General features: G+C 41.1%; 1 protein-coding gene and 1 long non-coding RNA gene across 14 annotated transcripts in view; one reads left to right on the top strand and one right to left on the bottom strand.

Moving 5' to 3' along the window:
* LOC140626451 (uncharacterized) overlaps positions 1 to 711 on the top strand; it is a 30,387-nt gene extending 29,676 nt beyond the window's left edge. The window contains exons 4-5 of the long non-coding RNA XR_012025597.1: positions 1 to 22; positions 317 to 711. The exon at positions 1 to 22 is cut by the window's left edge and continues 290 nt beyond it. This is a non-coding gene — a long non-coding RNA (uncharacterized lncRNA). The remainder of the gene's footprint in view (positions 23 to 316) is intronic.
* ATXN1 (ataxin 1) overlaps positions 1 to 18,984 on the bottom strand; it is a 413,109-nt gene that overhangs the window by 320,493 nt on the left and 73,632 nt on the right. The gene's annotated exons all lie outside the window — the stretch shown is intronic.

Here is an 18,984-nt window from a genome sequence, read left to right as displayed (position 1 = left end):
GCCATGGCCCAACCAAGAAGGGGTAGGTTACAGGTTCAAAAGGAAAAAGAAGTGAAGTAATGCTGGATGGTAAGAAAGATTCAGAGGTCCCTTTTAGGGATCCATCAAGCCTATTCCTGGCACCCCAACATCACAGAGTGGCTGAAACTCAAAACTCCAGATTCAATACTCTGCCTCCCCTCACTTATTTCGCAAGTGAGCTGGTTCCCAATTCTTTCAATTCGACTTTCTGGTTCTACTGCTAGAGTCCTTCCCTTCCCACCACTCTGGCACCACTGCTTCTGCTCTCACCCACCTCTCTTGCCCGCCCACCTAGATTTTCGACTGCTCTCCTGGTCCTCTAACCAACTCTCCAGAGTGCCACCAAACAGATCTGGTGACTGCATTCCCCAAACTGAAAGCCTTGGATAACTACAATATACTCTTCAAACTATCACTGAAGAGAAAGGAGCAATGCGAGCAACACGTCAGTGAATCACATGTGACCCCTACCACCCCTACCCTTTTGTTGAGAATGTACAATTGAGAAGAGATCTGAGGAACATAGATGTGAAGAATACGTAAAAGGCCAAGAACCAATGTTTCATTCACAGATTTTTTCCCCCTGGGTTTTTTGGCTCATCTATATTTTGGGTCAGTTTTGTGTTTTGTTTTGTTTTTTTTTAAAATAAAAAACAAAACTCAATTTGACTTTTAATCATTAAGAATAATCCTAGAAGCATGTCCTGTTAGGCGCTGCCAAGTTGCATTGATACGTTTCATTACTGCTTGAAAGGCCACATATTAAAAACACTACCAGAAGTCAAGTTAAAGAAAATGAAAACATAATGATCTGGGATATTTTTTTAAAGCAGTTACTAAAACAGAAACAAATGTTATTTTAAATCTCTGGCTCACTGTAAACTGACAAGATATGAATATGAATTCCACCAAGTAATGTACAACAACTGCTTCTCCTCCCCATAACCACATGCCAACAACTCCACTTTACATTTCATTTGGATTTTACATGTGGAACGGATCATCTAGATTACAAACCACCCCTCATTCAAGTAGATCCGCTCCAGCTAATTTTTGATATCGTGACATCATACGTCTAAAAAGCTTAGTAAATAACTATGCTTGAATCTGATTTGACAAAAAGTCACCACGTTTTAAATTTCTAAAGCAAGTGAAACACAATATCTGAAAAACTAAGGTGATGCCATCATTGTCAAGTGATGTTATCAAGTCATCCACACACTTCTTTTATGGTGCTTTGTAAGGAACTTCTGCTAGGCGCTTGTCTGGAGTAGAAAAAAACATACTGGATATGGATCATGCCCTCAGGAAGTTCATACTCCTTCCGGGAAGGCAATATATACACAAATGGCACATCCTCTTCATGGTACAGCAAGAGAACAAGAGATAAGCTTTGGAATTGCAGAGGGGGAAATTTCATTTTATGGAAGAAAGGGTCTCAGGGAAGGTTCCACAGGGAAGGGTGGGTGGCCTTCCGCACTGGATGGGCATTCTGAACTCATATTTCCATTCCTAAAATCAAAGTCCCAGGACTGGATCAAACCAACCAGTTTGTCCCTTGAGCTAACATACTCGGAGCAACTAATATGTGTTAAGAAATTCACAAATCAACAAACTCCAAGTGATAGCCTGGCTATAACTGGTTTAGAAAGGGCTTGGAGACTCATCGATGTTCCCAAGAGTCATAGTTCTCCTTAAATATTTGTAAGCCAAAACTGTGTTTAGATCAACATGATAATCACAATCACACAGAGAGTGTGACAGTCTTAACGAGAACAACCAAGGGTCAAAATCATTATGTATTCTGAATATAAATATGGTCTAAGACAATAAGGATTTGGATCCGCCAAAAACAAATCACATGTCCCCCAATATAACTGAAGTGACCAGAATGTCAAGAACTTAATATACTGTAATACACTTAATATACTATAATAAATATATTTATTCTGTCCTCCAACATCAATATTATGCAATGATTTCATTTTGCACTGTTGTTCAAATATATATTTGATTTAAAATAGCTATTTAACTATTTTAAACTATAGTTTTTAGCTAAGTGTAAAAAATTAAGAACCTTTATTGTTGAATGCATCACAGGAGACTGGCTCGCTAAAAGTACAACCCCTGGACCCGCCTGTGACCCACTTCATCAGGCTCCTCGGGCCCAGGAATCTGTATTTTCAATGAGCTCTCTCCTTACCCCCAAGTGAGGACAGGCTGCATATTTAAGTTTTCAACCCCCTTGCCCTGTACTGTCTTCCCCGACCTGCTTCCCTCTCCTTTCCTCTATAATTGTAATATGTCTTTGCCAATTTAAAGAATTACCTCTCAACATCCTCTGTGTGTTTTCTGTGTCACTATACATTGATTAAAAGGAAAATTGCTTCTAAAACACTGAAATTATATCACTGAAAAGAGGATGTCAGTAGTCCCTCCTTATCCATGGGAGATATGTTCTTAGACCCCCAGCAGATGCCTAAAACCACAGACCGTATCAAACCCTAAATATACTATGTTCTTTCCCATACATACATATCTATGACTAAGCTTATTTTTAATTGAATTATAATTAACATATACTATTATGTTACTTTCAGTTATACAAAACTGTGATGCAGTATTTTTCTACATTAGGAAATTATCACCAGGACAGGTCTAGTTACCATCTGTTGCAATACAAAGTTACTACAATATTACTGACTATATTCCCTATGCTGTAAATTACATACCTGTGACTTATTTATTTTATAACTGTAAGTTTCTATTTCTTAATCCCCTTCACCTGTTTCACCCATCCCCCTCCTTCTCTCCCCTCGGGAAACCACCAGTTTGTTCTCTGTACCTGAGCCTATTTCTATTTTATTTGTTCCTTTTGGTTTTTAGATATCACATATATATAAATGAAATCATGCGAAAAAATAAGTAAGTGAAATCATACTGTATTTGTCTTCCTCTATTTCACTTAGCAGAATACCCTCTACATCCATCCATGCTGTCGCAAATAGTAAGACCCCATTCTTTTTTATGGCTGAATAATATCCCACTGTGTGTGTGTGTGTGTGTGTGTGTGCGTGTGTGTGTGTGTGTGTATTTTATCTATTCATCTATTGATGGGCACTTAGGTTGTTTCCATATCTTGGCTATTATGAATAATGTTGCAGTGAATATGGGGATATATATTATTTATTAGTGTTTTTGTTTTCTTTGGATAAATACCCAGAAATGGAATTGCCAGAACCTATAGTTCTATTTTCCTCTTCTTTTCCTTTCTTTGGGGGGAGAGAGAGAATATTAAGCAGGCTCCATGCCGTAGAGCCTGAGGCAGGGCTCCTTCCCAGGACCCCAAGAACATGACCTGAGCCCAAATCAAGATCAGATGCTTAACTGCCTGAGCCATCCAGGCATCCCTATTTTTCATTTTTTGAGGAACCTCCATCATATTTCCCATGGTGGATACGCCAATTTACAGTCCCATCAACACTGCATGGGAGTTTCCTTTTCTCCTCATCCTTGTCATCACTTGCTATTTCTTGTGTTTTTGGTAACAGCCACACTGACAGGTGTACAGTGATACCTTGTTGTGGTTCTGATTTGCATTTCCCTGATGATGAGTGCTGCTGAACATCTTTTCATGTGACTGTGGGCCATTTCTATGTCTTCTTTGGAAAAACATGTATTTAAGTCTTCTGCCCATTTTTTAATCAGGTTGTTTACTTTTTTGTTATTGAACTATGTGATTTCTTTATATATTTTGGATATCAACCCCGTATCAGTTATATCATTTGCAAATACCTTCTCATTTAATAGGTTGTTTTTTGTCTTGATGATTTCCTTTACTTGCCAAAGGCTTTTATTTGATGCAGTCCCATTTGCCTATTTTTGTTTTTGCTGCCCTTGCTTGAGAAGACAGATCCAAAAAGTATTGTTAAGGCCAAAGTCCAAGAGTTTACTGCCGATGCTTTCTTCAGGAAGTTATATGATTTTAGGTTTTACATTGTTAAGTCTTTAATTCAATTCGAGCTTGTATATGGCATGGATAGTGGCCTAGTTTCATTCTCTTGCATTAACTGTCCAGTTTTCCCAATACCATTTATTCAAGAAACTGTCTTTTCCCCATTATATGTTCTTGCCTCCTTTGTTCTAGATTAATTCACCATATAAGCAGGGGTTTATTTCTGGGCTCTCTTCTGTTCCATCGGCCTATATGTCTGTTTTTGTGCCAGTACCACACTAGTACCACACTGTTTTGATTTCTATAGCTTTGCAGTACAGTTTGAAATCAGAGGGATTATAATGCCTCCACTTTGTTCTTCTTTCTCAAGATGGCTTTGGTTACTTGAGGTTTTTTTTGGTTCCATACTAATTTTAAGATTATTTGTTCCCGTTCTGTGAAAAGTGCCATTGGTATTTTGATAGAACCCGTATTGAATCTGTAGATTGCTTTGGGTAGTATAGACATCGTAGCAATATTTGTCCTTCCAATCCACAAGCATGGAGTGTTTTTCCATTTCTTTGTGTCATCTCCAATATCTTTCATCAGTGCCTCAGAGTTTTTAGAGTACAGTTTTTGCACCTCTTTGGTTAAATTTATCTCTAGGTATTTTTAAAAATTTCTTTTATAGTTTTAATTTAAATTCTAGTTAGTTAACATATAATGCAATATTGGTTTCAGGAGTAGAATTTAGCAATTCATTGCTTACATGTAACATACAGTGTTCATCAGGTATTTTATTCTTTTTTATGTAACTAAGTGGGGTTGTTTTCTTAATTCCTCTTTCTGGTAGTTCACTATTAATATAGAAATGCAACAGATTTCTGAATATTAATCTTGTGTCTTGCAACTTTACTGAATTCATGTATTAGTTCTAATAGTTTTTTTGGTGGAGGCTTTAGGGTTTTCTATGTACAGTATCATGTCATCTGTAAATAGTGAGTTTTACTCACTATTTTACTTCTTCCTTTTCAACTTGGATGCTTTTTATTTCTTTCTCTTGTCTCATTGCTGTTGACTAGGACTTCTAATACTATGTTTAATAAAAATGGCCAAAGCAGGCATCCTCATTTTGTTCCTATTCTTAGAAGAAAAGCTTTCAGCTTTTCACTATTGAGTATAATGTTAGCTGTGGGTTTGTCATATATGGCCTTATTTTGTTGAGGTACATTCCCTCTATGCCTGCTTTATTGACCGTTTTTATCATGAAACAATGCTGAATTTTGTCAAATGCTTTTTCTACATCTATTGAGGTTATCGTATGATTTTTATTCCATGTTTTATAAATGTGGTCTATCACACTGATTGATTTGTAGGTGTTAGACCATCCTTGCATTCGTGGAGTAAATCCCATTTAGTCATGGTTACATGATCCTTTGTTCTCTTTCTATTTCTTTAAATGTAAAGTTACATTGTGTATTTGAGATTTTTCTTATCCCTTTAGGTAGGTCTGTATGGCTATGAACGTCGCTCTTAGAAACGTTTTTGTACCACCTTGAAGATTTTGGAAGGTTTTATTTCCATTTTCATTTGTCTAAAATATTTTTTGACTTCCTCTTTCATTTCTTCATTCACCTATTGGTTGTTTAATAGCATGATGTTAATCATGTGTTCTTTTCTAGTTTTCTTATAATTAATTTCCAGTTTCATACGTTGTGGTCAGAAAAGATACCTTATATAATTTTAATCTTCTTACATTTATTGAGACTCATTTTGTGGCCTAACATGTGTTCTATCCTGGAGAATGTTCCATGTGCACTTGAGAAGAATCTGTATTCTGCTGTTTTTGGATGGAATGTTCTGTATGTATCTAGTAAGTGCATCCAGCTGGCATAATATATTATTCAAGGTCAATGTTTCTTTATTTAGATTTTCTGTTTGGATGATCTGTGTATCAATGTAAGTGGGTATTAAAGTCCCCTACAGGGATCCCTGGGTGGCGCAGCGGTTTGGCGCCTGCCTTTGGCCCAGGGCGCGATCCTGGAGACCCGGGATCGAATCCCACATCGGGCTCCCGGTGCATGGAGCCCGCTTCTCCCTCTGCCTGTGTCTCTGCCTCTCTCTCTCTCTCTCTCTGTGACTATCATGAATAAATAAATAAAATCTTTAAAAAAAAAATAAAGTCCCCTACAATTAGTGTATTGCTATTTCTCCCATTATTTCTGTTAATATTTGCTTATTATATTTAGATGCTCCTATGCATAAAAGTTTACAAATGTTTTATCTTCTTGTTTGACACTGACCTCTTTATCATTAAGTAATGCCCTTCTTTGTCTTTTGCTATACTCTTTGTTTTAGCCTATTTTGTCTGATAAAACTATTACTACCACAGCCTTCTTTTCATTTCCTTTTGCATGGTGTATTCATCCCTTCACTTTCAGTCTGAGTGTCTTTAAGTTTGAAGTGAGTCTTTTATAAGCAGGAGATAGAAGGGTCCTGGTTTTGTTTTTGTTTTTTAATTATCCATTCAGCCACACAATGTTGTTTGATTGGAGAATTTAGCCCATTCATATTTAACATAATTACTGATAGGTATGTACTTACTGGCATTTGGTAACTTTTCTGGCTGTTTTTGTCATTCTGTTCCTTTCTTCTTCTCTTTCTCCCTTCTCTTGTGCTTTGTTTTCTTTAGTGTTACATTTAAATGCCTTTCTCTTTTTTTTTCTTTTGTGTATTTACTATAAGTTTTTCCTTTATGGGGACTCCTGGGTGGCTCAGTGGTTGAGCGTTTGCCTTCAGCTCAGGGCACGCTCCTGGAATCCCAGGATCCAGTCCCACATCGGGCCCCCTGCATGGAGCCTGCTTCTCCCTCTGCCTATGTCTCTACCTTTCTCTCTGTGTCTCTCCTGAATAAATAAAATCTCTTAAAAAAAAGTTTTTTCTTTGTGGTTACAGTGATGTCCACATAGAACATTTTATGTATGTAACAGTTGATAGTAAATAAAGTGTGAACACATTCCAAAGTTTTATATTTTTATCCCCCTCCACATTTTATATCTTTGATATATCTTTTATGACACATTTTATACATTTTTATTCTATATCCCTTAATTATTATTGTATTTTTAATTAATTTTGTTACTTTTGTCTTTTACCCTTCATAGTTACGTTATAAGTAGTTGATCTGTTACTTTTATTCTTTATTTACCTTTTCCTATAAGATTTTTGCTGTAGTATGTTTTTGTATTACTGATTATTAATTATTGCCTTGCCTTTTTAACTCAGAGAAGTCACTTTACCATTTCTTGTAAGGCCAGTTCAGTAGTGATGAACTCCTTTAGCTTTCACTTATCTTAAAAACTCCTAATCTCTCCTTCAATTCTGAATGCTAATGCTACCAGCTAGAGACTTCTTGGTTAGCAGTTTTTTTTTCCCTTTTAGCACTGAGAATACGTCACACCATTCTCTTCTGACCTGTAAAGTTTCTGCTAAAAAATCTGCTGGTAGCCTTATGGGGTTTCCTTTGTTATGTAATATGTTGCTTTTAATTCTGTTTTTAAGGTTGTCTCTTTATTCTTAACTTTTACTATTTTAATTATGATGTGTTGTGCTGTGTTTCTCTTTGTGTTCAAACTATTTGGAACTCTCTGGGCTCTGGACCTACATGTCTGTTTCCTTCCCCATATTAGGGAAGTTTTCAGCCATTATTTCTTCAATAATTTTTCTGGATCTTTCCCTCTTTCTTCTCCTTTTGGGGCTCCTATAATGTAAATGTTATTCCATTTGCTCATGTCCCAGAAACCCCTTAAGATATCCTTTCCTTTAATTTTTTCATTTTACTACGCTACCTGGGTATTTTCCCTTACTTTGTATTCTAGCTTGCTGATCCATACCTCTAGTTCATCCATTCTATTGCTGAACACTCAAATGTATTTTTCAGTTCAGTTTGACCTGCTTATGTTTTCTCTTTGTTGAAGTTCTTGTTGTGTTCATCCATTCTTCTTCTGAGATCAGCGAGCATCTTTATGATCATTACTTTATCAGGTAGAGTGCTTACTTTAGTTAAGGTCTTTTTCTAGGGCTTTGCCTTGTTATTTGGATGGGAACATAGTCCTCTGTCTCCTCATTTTGCATGTGTGTGTGTGTGTGTGTGTGTGTGTGTGTATTAGGAGAAATGACTCCCTCCTTCAGTTTTGGAGTGGTCTTGTGTAGTGGCTGTTCCATGTAGCCCACAAGCTCAATTTTCCCTGGCTACCAGAGCCAGGTGCTCAATAGTCATCCTTTATGTATACTGCATGTGCCCACTGACTATGATAGTGGGATGGGTGCTGCATGGGGAGGGTGGAGCTTGGGCCCTTGCCAGATCAACTATAGCCAACCCACTGCATTGGGAGGGCAGCACTTGGGGCATTCACCTGGCCCAACTGCGGCTGAGCCACTGTGCAGGCAGTTTGGGGGTCAAGCCATTTGCCTGTCCAGTTGTCTCTGGACTGGGTGGGCCAGACTCCAAGCGGCCATCCAGACCTATTATGGCTTGGCTGCTATGAAGAGAAAGTGGGGCTCAGAGTGCTCGCCAGCTCTATTGTGGCTCATCCACTGCGTGGAGATGGCAGAGCTTGGGCACTTATCCCACCGGTTTTGGCTCAGCAGCTCTACAGGTTGGGTGGAGCTCAGGGTGTGAGCCTAGCCCTGGTGCAGCCCCTGTGCTGCATGTGGTAGGCGCAGCATGGGGCACTCACCCAGCTTGGTTATGTTGCAGTGTGGGCAGAGCACACCCTCCAGTTCTAGCAGGCTAGAGGAAGGGTGCCAAAAACGGTACCTGTTGGCTCCTTCACCAGCAAGTTAGAATGAGATTGCAAAAATGTTGTCCACCAGCATTTCCATCCCTCAGATAAAGTCCCTGCAGCAGCAGCAACTTTAACATTAGTAAGTGAGTCTCTTTCACTTACGGTCTAGGTGTTTTTCAACCTTTTAATTTTGTGCTAGATCTCAGGGCAAGTGGGTTTGCATATGAGCCCTTAAGGAACAGGATCTCCACTCCTTGTAGTTCTATAATTTTCCTGGTTTTAATCCCCAGGATTTTCAAAACCTGAAGCTTCAGGGGCTTGTTTCTCTGGAGCCAGCCCCCAAGGTCAGGATGCCTGATGTGGGGCACAATCCCTTCAGTCCTCAAGGGAGTGTTCACAATTTTGGGGTCCTTCTAGCTTGTATGGTCACTGTGTTCAGGTTGGAGTCCCAGCTGAGGTTGTGTCTCTGCCTCTTTTCACCTCTGTGTGTCTCTTTTGTGTTTTGTTGCAGAGGTGCTGTTCATCTAGTTCTCAAGTGCTTTTCAGCAAAAAATTATTCCATATGCAGCTGTAAATTTATGTCCATGGGAAGAGGTCTTCCTATACTGCCATCTTAAACTCTCTCTTCTAATAAAGTTTCACTTATAAATCAGGCAGAGTAAGAATGTAATGACAATAAACAATAATAAAACAGAACTCTAACCATATACTATAAAATAAGAGTTATGTGGGCAGCCCGGTGGCTCAGTGGTTTAGCGCCGTCTTCAGCCCAGGGCGTGATGCTGGAGACCCGGGATCGAGTCCCACATAGGGCTCCCTGCATGGAGCCTGCTCCTCCCTCTGCTTGTGTCTCTGCCTCTCTCTCTCTCTCTCTCTCTCTCTCTCTCTCTTTCTCATGAATAAATAAATAAAATCTTTAAAAAAAAAAAGAGTTATGTGATGTGGTCTCCCTCTCAAAATATCTTAAGGTACTGTATCCACCCTTCTTCTTGTGATCAGGTGAGATGATAGAAGGCCTGTGTGATGAGATGAAGTGAGGTGAATGGGTTGGCATTTCAATGTAGCATTAGGCTAACGCTGACCTTCTGGTTATATGCCAGAAGTAGGATCATCTGTTTCTGGAATGCGGTTGACCACAAATAACTGAAACTATGGAAAACCATGGATAAAGGGAGCGGCAGGGGGGACTACTCTATTTCAAACAATTCTTATAATACCTCTTTTTGCATGTACCTAGCTTGAGTTAGCAAAATGTGGTACTGGCAAATGCACTGGGTTCTGTAGCAGGCAGAGAAATGCCCTCCTTTCAAAAATGTCCACATCCTAATGCCCATAACCTGTGAATGTTACCTTCCACAGAAAAAAAAGAATTCCACAATGCGATACAATTCAGAACCTTGCAGTGAACATCCTGGATCACACGGGTGGGCCCAGGGCAGCAGAAGAAGGAGGCAGAAGAATAAAGTGAAGTGAGCAGTGACTACAGGAGATGCAGTGTCACCGGCATTGAAGATGGAGAAAAGGCCACAAGCCAAGAATACAAGTGGCCTCTGGGAACCAGGAAAGGCTATGATATGGATTCACTCCATATGGGATGCAACCCTACACACACTTTGATGTTGGCCTGGTGAGACCCGGGCTGGATTTCTGACACACACAACTGGAAGACAACAAATGCGTGTTGTCTTAAGCCAGCACATTTATGCTACTTTGCTGTGGCAGCAGTGAAAATATGAACGCAGGTTCTCTGAAGAAAAAAGAAAGGTAAACACACAGGTTGTCTCTAACACAAAAGTCACGGCTCAGTGACACACACATTTTTCGGTCTTCCCATGAACATAAAGACAGAATCCCAAATATTCCCTGGGGTGCAACCAAGATATGACCCAAAGAGATTCAAACAACACTGTCACCGACTCTGTCCACTTCTCCCCTCATCCTACTCTTCTCACTCACCACCTGTGGCTTAGCTTCTCACCATCCACCATGACAGACTGATGAGTCACCTTGAAAAGAACAAAGAGGAGGGGGGGATGCCTGGGTGACTCAGTGGTTGAGCATCTGCCTTCAGTTCAGGTCGTGATCCCAGGGTCCTGGGATTGAGTTCCGTACTGGGCTCCCTGCAGGGAGCCTGCTTCCCCCTCTGCCTATCTCTCTTGGCTCTCTCTGAGGGTCTCTCATGAATAAATAAATAAAATTTAAAAAAAATAAAAGCACAAAGAGGAGGGGGTGGATGCCAGGGTTTCTCAGCTCCAGCACCATGGACATTAGGGGCCAGATAATTCTATTGTTGTGGGGACTGCTCTGTGCACAGTAGGATACTTAGCAGTATCCCTGGCCTCTACCCACTAGATGCTGGTCGCTACCCCTCTCTCCCATTTATGACAACCAATAATGGCAGGAGATATTGTCACATGTCCTCCGAGTGGGGGAGAGGTGGCCCCCAGCTGGGTTCCACTGGGTTCCATGAGGCATATGTCCATTCACCTAGCACTCCACTGCTCTCTCCATCAGTTCCCCCTGAAGGAGGGAGAAGCCTCCAGCATGTGTGTGTATATACTCTTACATCATAGCTGGTCTCATTCAAACTAGTTTCCCCTGAATTCCGTCTGTTTGGCATTTTAAAACAGCTCCAAGTCAAAACTCAACCACAGGCTTTTTTAATGGCCCAGCTACACTTATTCCCAGCCACAGGCAACGGAAACATGGCTGTTCCACAATGACCCACAACCCAACCCTGCCAATGAGCTCACAATCCATTCTCCTGCTACAGAGGCGAACTAAGCCAAAGCTCACTGTTTGACTGTTACAAGCAACTTTCTAAAGCCTTCTGCAACTTTGTTACCTAAACATCATTAATAAAAGTCTCTTCCATCAGAAGGTCTAACACGGCATAAATCAAATTGGAGATGACCGAAAGCCTGATGGATGACAGAACAGATGTTCTGGAATCAGATCTTGGGAAACAGCCACTGTCTGGAAATTAGGTCCTCGGTAAGTTCTCTCTAAGAAAAGGACTTAAACAAAGGCGTTAAAAGATCCTGTTTTACGCAATTCTTAATCCTGCTCAGACTTCCCTCTGGGTTTCAAAATAACAAAACAGTAAATGGGAAACACAGGTCCTGTTCTTTCTGGAATCCGAAACAAAACTACCGTTTCCGAGATGGGACGTGAAATTCACAGGATCACACTTAGTCTGAGTGATGGCCACAGCCACTCTGAGCCCCGTGAGGTCTCCACGGAGGTGGCTCCCGGAGCTGCAGTGACTTTACAGAATGTCCTTCCAGGAATGTTAGCATATACACACCCCTGGTGCCTACCAGTGACCAAGGACTCTTTAACGGATCAGTTAACCACAGTCTTTGTAGACTGATCCTCCATCAACGACTGCCATGCCAATCCTAAGACTTTAGAATTTCACGTTTTTCTCTTAGAGGCCTTTCTCCAACTATACAATATTCTTATAAAGCCTGAATATAAGATCATGTGACTCTGAAGATCTAAGAGTCAAGGTCCTAAACTAAACACCATACTCATTATGGATTCTACTCCTACTTTTTTGTAATGATACTGCCTCATGGCAGTCAACACTGGTAGCCACAGATACACTGTCAACTCATTTCAAAGATGTGAAATCCAAGCATTCATGACAAGCAGTACACAGGAGGAGGGAGGGGACAGAGTAAGAAGTTTCAGGGGGTAGTGGGGATAAACATTATATGATATTTAAAACTAGGGTAGGGGAACCTGGCTGGCTCAGTGGTTGAGCATCGGCCACTCAGGGCATGGTCCCCGGGGTCCTGGGATCGAGTCCCGCATCTGGCTCCCTACAGGGAACCTGCTTCTCCCTCTGCCTCTGCCTCTGCCTCTCCCTGTGTATCTCTCATGAATAAATAAATAAAATATTTTTTTTAAAAAACTGGGATATAGCACACTGTGGGGAATGAGGAGGATGAGGTAGGAACAGGGAGAAAGAACTTGGACATCACCAGGCATTGTCTCTAATATGCAAAAATAACAAATTCCAAAGGGCTGGATTATGAATGAAAACTTCAAGACAGGTTAAGACTGAGCCTCTGTCTCCAACCCAGCTACTCACATCAGGCCAGTAATGACTCCACCACAGTAGTAATAAAACAGCAAGGGTGAGTGAGTTTGCAATCCGCTGAAAACATATACAAAGCTAAGATTCTGAAAAGATTATTTACTAGCCCACACTCCCGGCTTTTATATGGCTAGTTGAGAAGAGCAGGGGAATGCTCTTAAGTGGATTGAGCTACAGGTTTTAAGTCCCTGCCAGATTTAATATCCCACAACTATAAATTTCTACTTTGAAAGTTACTCAGGTATACGACACACTTCTATAAAAATAATGTATAAAGTAGCTCCTTATTTCCAAGCCCACAATTACCAGCATATGAAACCAACTTCTTGTTGATCTTAGCACTGGTTTATATATCCTTTTAGCTGTTAGGGAAATTGAAACATCTTATTTCTTCATGCAACAGTTGCTGAGTGCCTACTTTGTGCTAGACCCCAAAATACATATGAATAAAACATGGTCCCCACACCGTTCATCCAGTGGTGGGATAATAGCATCAAAGAATGAGCCAAGGTTATAAGAGGAAAAGAGCACAGGTGGAAGAATGGATATTTTTTTCTACAAAAAGAGTATCAATTTGGCTTTCTTACCCTGATTCCCAACTCACAAATTGTATTTTCTATTGTGGATCACTCATGGTGACAAAAGAATCTCACTATGATTCTTCTGGGTTGGAAACATCTCCCTGACAAACTTAGCTATGCCATTGGCCTCTATTTCTGGAACATTCAGCTGACGAAGAAAAGTTGTACACCAGCATCAATGATTCCATCACGGTAGCTGGTATATCATGGCCAATTTCATCCTCTGTTCAAGCCCCATCTACAATATTTTGTAGGTGTAGGAGTGTAGGTGTCATTTTGCTAGTTTATTTTATTTTCACTTACTAGCTAGCGGGTTTAAAAAAAAAAATCGATGACTAATGTCTGAGTGGCTGCCGTGAGCAAAGCACCACGGGAAATGTAAAAAGGAATCAGCGTTTGTCCTCCTCCTTAAAGAAGCTTTCCACCCTGAGTTGGGGAGGCAGATATGTAAACAAACACAATGAGGTGTGAATCAAGAGGCATGTGGTGAGTGCTGGGAAGTGACAGGCAGTGAACTTTGCAGGGAGATGTCACCAAGTTGGAACACAGGTATCCATGAAGTATGGGGTGGGGAGGAGGAGTCTTCTATTTTTAAATGCCCTCTATAGTAGGATTTTTCTCCAAATTTTGTTTATTTGGCCCATTTTACTTGTATCCTGCTTCACTCACACCAGTGAAGGTGGTCCTGTGCACTGTAGTTTCTTGAGGTTTACAACTCAGTTAAATTCAACACAAACACTTGTCCTTTGAAGCAGCTAAAATGTTCACCTACATTTGTTTCTCTCTGGATGGGTAAGTGTGAAAGGGAGCAAAAGACAACTGGTAGCAACTCGGATATAATTGTTTATCTTCTAGTACCGCTCTTCACTCATTCTATTTTCATCCGTCATCACGACCTGTTTTCCGCATTTACTGTGCCCTTAAAATTTCTGTGAAATTTTAAGAAATTCAATGGTTGTCAGGGAGCCTGGCTGGCTCAGTTGGAAGAGCATGTGCCTCTGGATCGCAGGGTTGTGAGTTCGAGCCCCTAGTTAGGTGGAGAGATGATGACTTCAATAAATAAAACTTAAAAAAAAATTGAATGGTCATCAGACCGTGTTTGGTGCATGACGAGATTTTTTTTCTTGCAACTTGTTTTTTAAGATTTTATTTATTTATACATGAGAGACACACACAGAGAAGCAGAGACGTAGGCAGAGGGGCCAATGTGGGACTCGATCCCAGGACTCTGGGATCACGACCTGAGCCAAAGACAGATGCTCAACCACTGAGCCACCCAGGTGTCCCTTTCTTGCAACTTTTACCCATCCATGCTATCTGTCTAAACAGACCTGCCGCTTGAACCAAAACGCTGTTTGCTTGTCCATTTTTCTAATTCTGGCAATAACGTTTGATGTATCTCTTACTTGCCATACTTCTTTGTAATCTGGCTTCTTGGGTGTTTGGTTTAATTTCTTCTGATTTTGAGAAAATGTATATGTTTGTATCACAGAGGTCTTAACCAACTCCCAAATATCCTCGGGTTGTTTTGGAAAATCTTATTTTCAAATTCATATTAACAATGTAATTTTCTACTTACTCCCCATTAGTTATTATCACTTCCATTCTATCTTATATTAAAAGGTGGCTCTTAAGTCAAAATGTTAATTTCTTATCTATAGCTGGTTAGATACTTAGCTGCACAGAGAACCTGGCTGTCTTTTGGCTGGTACTCCTTTCCAGCTAAAACTGAGAAACCAAAGACAGAAAGCCATGGAGGAACACAGAGTGGGGAGTTTAGACAGACTTTTACAGAATATTTGTACTATTTTTTTCTAAGAGATCTGAATATTCAGTATACTAGTCATTTTCTGGTTTGAATATAAGTATCCACCAATCTTTCAATTTCACACACACACACACAAAATCTGTGGGATTTAATCCACCAAAAGGAAGAGAGGGGAGTAGGAAAGGAAAAGATGGAAAGTAGGGACAAAGGGAGGAAAAAACAGTAGAGTACCATTTTTACATGGGCGGTTAAGTTCCAAAGTTAAGCGAAAGTCATATGTAATCCAAATTGACTCTGAAAATCCCTTAACTTGCCCCTAAGATGCTGCAAACATGATTTTGGCCATACAACTTTTTACGGGAACTTTCACGTGTACTAGAGTCCCGGAGCTACTGAGTTAGATGGCAGGAAGCATCACTTGATGCTCAAGACCTTCTTGTGGACCTCAAGAACTCACTTGAGGTCCACACATCAACGTCTGAACATCTAACCACCCCCTCTTGAAAATAAACAATCCATCTCTGCAATTAAATTCAGAGATTAGATGAAGGATGGTAAAGCATTAGTGCTTTCGGGCAGATTTTGCTCCATTCTGTTGTAATATTAAGCTTCTTTAACCTTAATGCATATTAATACACTTATGATTGTTGTAGTTAAAGGAATTGTGGCTTCATATCTTAGGTTCCTAATGCAGCAGTATCAAGAGTAACTTTAGAAACAATTTCTTTAAAAAATTCGTAATCTGGTTGCTGTGTAAAAAAGGTTAAAAATAAATCAGGTAGTAAGACTCTGACAAAATATGTAGAATTTAAATAAGTATGGGGGGACGCTGTCCTGCCTCCTTGTTCTGCACCCCAGCTTTGGGTGCAGAACACCCCATTACTCACTAGAAATGGGTGGAATGGAGGGCCCGGGAGGAGAGCTGCAGGCAGCCTTGGGTCAAGGTGGTGACCTTAACATCTATTGCTTTCAAGAGCCCCGGAAAGGCCCATTAGCCCCCCAAACATCTCTGTGTATCCCCTTCCTTTTCTTTTCACTTCCTAACCCACAGTGCGCTGAGCTCTGGAAGAAATTCTCAGCCACCCTGCTTTTCCAGATCACACCTTCCTCCAGGAGAGCTAACAAGTTACGATACAAATGGCAAGATGTGTAGTACATTCACCAGATCCTCCAAGGAAGAAAAGGCCCACCACAGCTCCAACACGGGGGCGTGGGCATGTCACCCAAGAGGAGGAGGGAAGGATGACAGGGTCCCAGCAGGCATGGGACACCAGTTAGTGTCTCATGCTCCAGCAACTTAAAACTTAAAAGTGAAACAAATAACACCGAGGACTGGCCATTCACTATTCTTCATAAAGATGCCTGGTGGCCCTATAACCCTAAACAGCCAGAAAGAAGTCCAAACATTACCATGAATGTGGGATGTGGAATGTGTCAAAGAACTCTGTTTTTTTCCTTTATGAATGAACTGGCATGTGTCTTCTTTGAGAAAACACATCATTAATTATTTCTTTTAGGATGCTTTCAATTATTCCTCGTCAATGAGAGGCTAGCTTCTAGAGATTCAGTGATGTCATCAAAAACTGAGAAGTACATCAGCGATCAAGCTAAGAGACTGAGAACATGGTATGGGAAAAGACTGGGTGTGGAAGAGATGCTGGATTTAGGAGCTAATACATTCCTAGCATGACAGTGATGACTGCTATCACTCCTCCACTGGACAGTGGTCCAAAGAGACACCCCGGGGCGGGGGGGGGCTCTTTGGGATACTCTGTCCATGCTACGAGTCTCTACCTCCGAGCCCTCTGCTGGACATTTTGGAAGGAAAAAGTGCTGCTGAAGACGAAAGGTCAAGAACCCAGAACCCGTGTCGACAGCAATATACCGAGGTCAGCCACGCAGTCCCACTTGTAGTCTCCAGCTGAGACTCTATCCGAAGAAACCAGGGCCAGAATGCCGCCACGGGGGACACACGAGATGACACTGCCTCTCCAAAGCTGTCACACTCAGGAGTATTTAGAGAAAAGGGAAAAAAGTGGTAACACCCGTAACATCCGCATCAGGGAATACCACGTAAGAGCCAATTAGGCCGACCGCTTGGCATCGCAGGCTCATGCATATGAAAAGGGACACACGGCATCAATGAGCAATAATGCACGGGGTTTGTGCACACCTCCGTCTTCCTAACTCCCATTAGCTCACCCTTGTCTGGATGAAAAGAGCTCAGTGAATCAATTGCTTCTGTTGAACTGTTTATGTATTTTCCAAGTCCTGATTAGGCCATTAGTCACCAAGCATATTGCACAGCAAACGAGAGTGCCTGCAATTATGCAACTTCCCAAGAACATGCAGAGAGCATTTACAGTGAGACCACAGTGCCAGCAAAATGTGAAAGGGAGATTATTCGTCAGCAGTTTTAAGAACCGTGCACTTAAATGCCAAATGAAATATATGCATGGCAGATAGCAGGAGCTGGGGTGGGGGGTGCGGTGTGGAGGGGAAAGAGGGAGGAGGAACGATGAAAGCACCAACATTTACTCTCCTGCCCATAGTAGAGCCCCGAAAATGAGAGCCACCCGGTGTCACAAACAACTGTCCATAAAACAGGCTCCAGTGTCTTCTCTCCACTCTGAGGGTAATGTCGGGAGGAGCCTTGATAAAACACAACCCAAAGGTATAGAACAACCGACTCTTGTCTCCTCCTCAGTCAGCATCTCATTCTCTTGCAGAGCCCCCCCTCCCACCGCCCCCCAACACCTGTCAACATCCGTATCCAGACGCATTAAACATAGGGTCCAATGGGAAGTATCTCCCTCTCTCCTTTCGGCTATCTGTTCTCATCTTTCACGCTCGCACACAATCAGCAAAAATTATGCAATCACATATCTGAGGGCTTCCCATTCAAAACCATAAAGAACACTTCTAGAAAAAAAAGAAGGGAAGATGTGCGTGAGGCACTTCATGTTTTTTATCAGGACGCTGAACCACTTGCCCACACATTGCCTGGGATAAACCAGTGACAGACGTGAGTGAAGCTTTTATATTTTGTTTTTTTTTTTTTTTTTTTCAAGAAAATTTGCAAGGGGTCGGCTACTCAAAACCTCCCGGCAGAGAAATGGGAAATCATGGATCATGAGAAATGGATCAAAGCTTCTCCATTTACTGTAAAGTAATAACATAAGCAACAACCTTCTGAAGAGTGTTTTATAGTATTTTTCATGGCAAGGTTGTCACTCTTTGCTCTGTTAAGCCTCACCTTGCTACCTCTATTCATAAACTTTATACGTATTTATTTGTTGAGTTATATATTTTAGCTGAACTTGGAATGACAGTTATTTTCGAGAGGCTGCCAACGTGGGTCAAGAGGAACCTCAGAAACCTGGCTCATAGTGGCTCTGGCATAAGGAACCCTGACAGCCAAAACCAACCAGAAAGCTGATGAGATCCAGGTTTCCAAAACACTAGTGGAAAGGCATCCTTCCCTCTGCTTTCTTCCATTAAGCTTTTGCAAAAAAAATAATAATAATAAAAATTTAAAAATTAAAAAAATTAAAAAAAAATTATTTACCGAAGAGGACTCCTTCCTTTTGTCACACAACCAACCACTTCCTTGTGTGTTCAGAGTGCAACCTAGAGGTCCGTGTGTCAGTCTAGCTGCAAGCAGGATGCAGCTTTCTTCACCTGGGACTTAGACAAGGTGTGAGACGGACACGGTGCCCCATGGGCCAGCACGGCAGACGCATCCGACCCAGCCGCCCACTGGATTCGCGGCCCAGAGTTTCTCCACT

This window comes from Canis lupus, chromosome 37 (assembly GCF_048164855.1).
Source record: "Canis lupus baileyi chromosome 37, mCanLup2.hap1, whole genome shotgun sequence".
In the NCBI taxonomy this organism is placed as follows: Eukaryota; Metazoa; Chordata; class Mammalia; order Carnivora; family Canidae; genus Canis; species Canis lupus.
The sequence above is the reverse complement of the archived record's forward strand: the minus strand, read 5'-3'. Positions and strand labels throughout refer to the sequence as shown.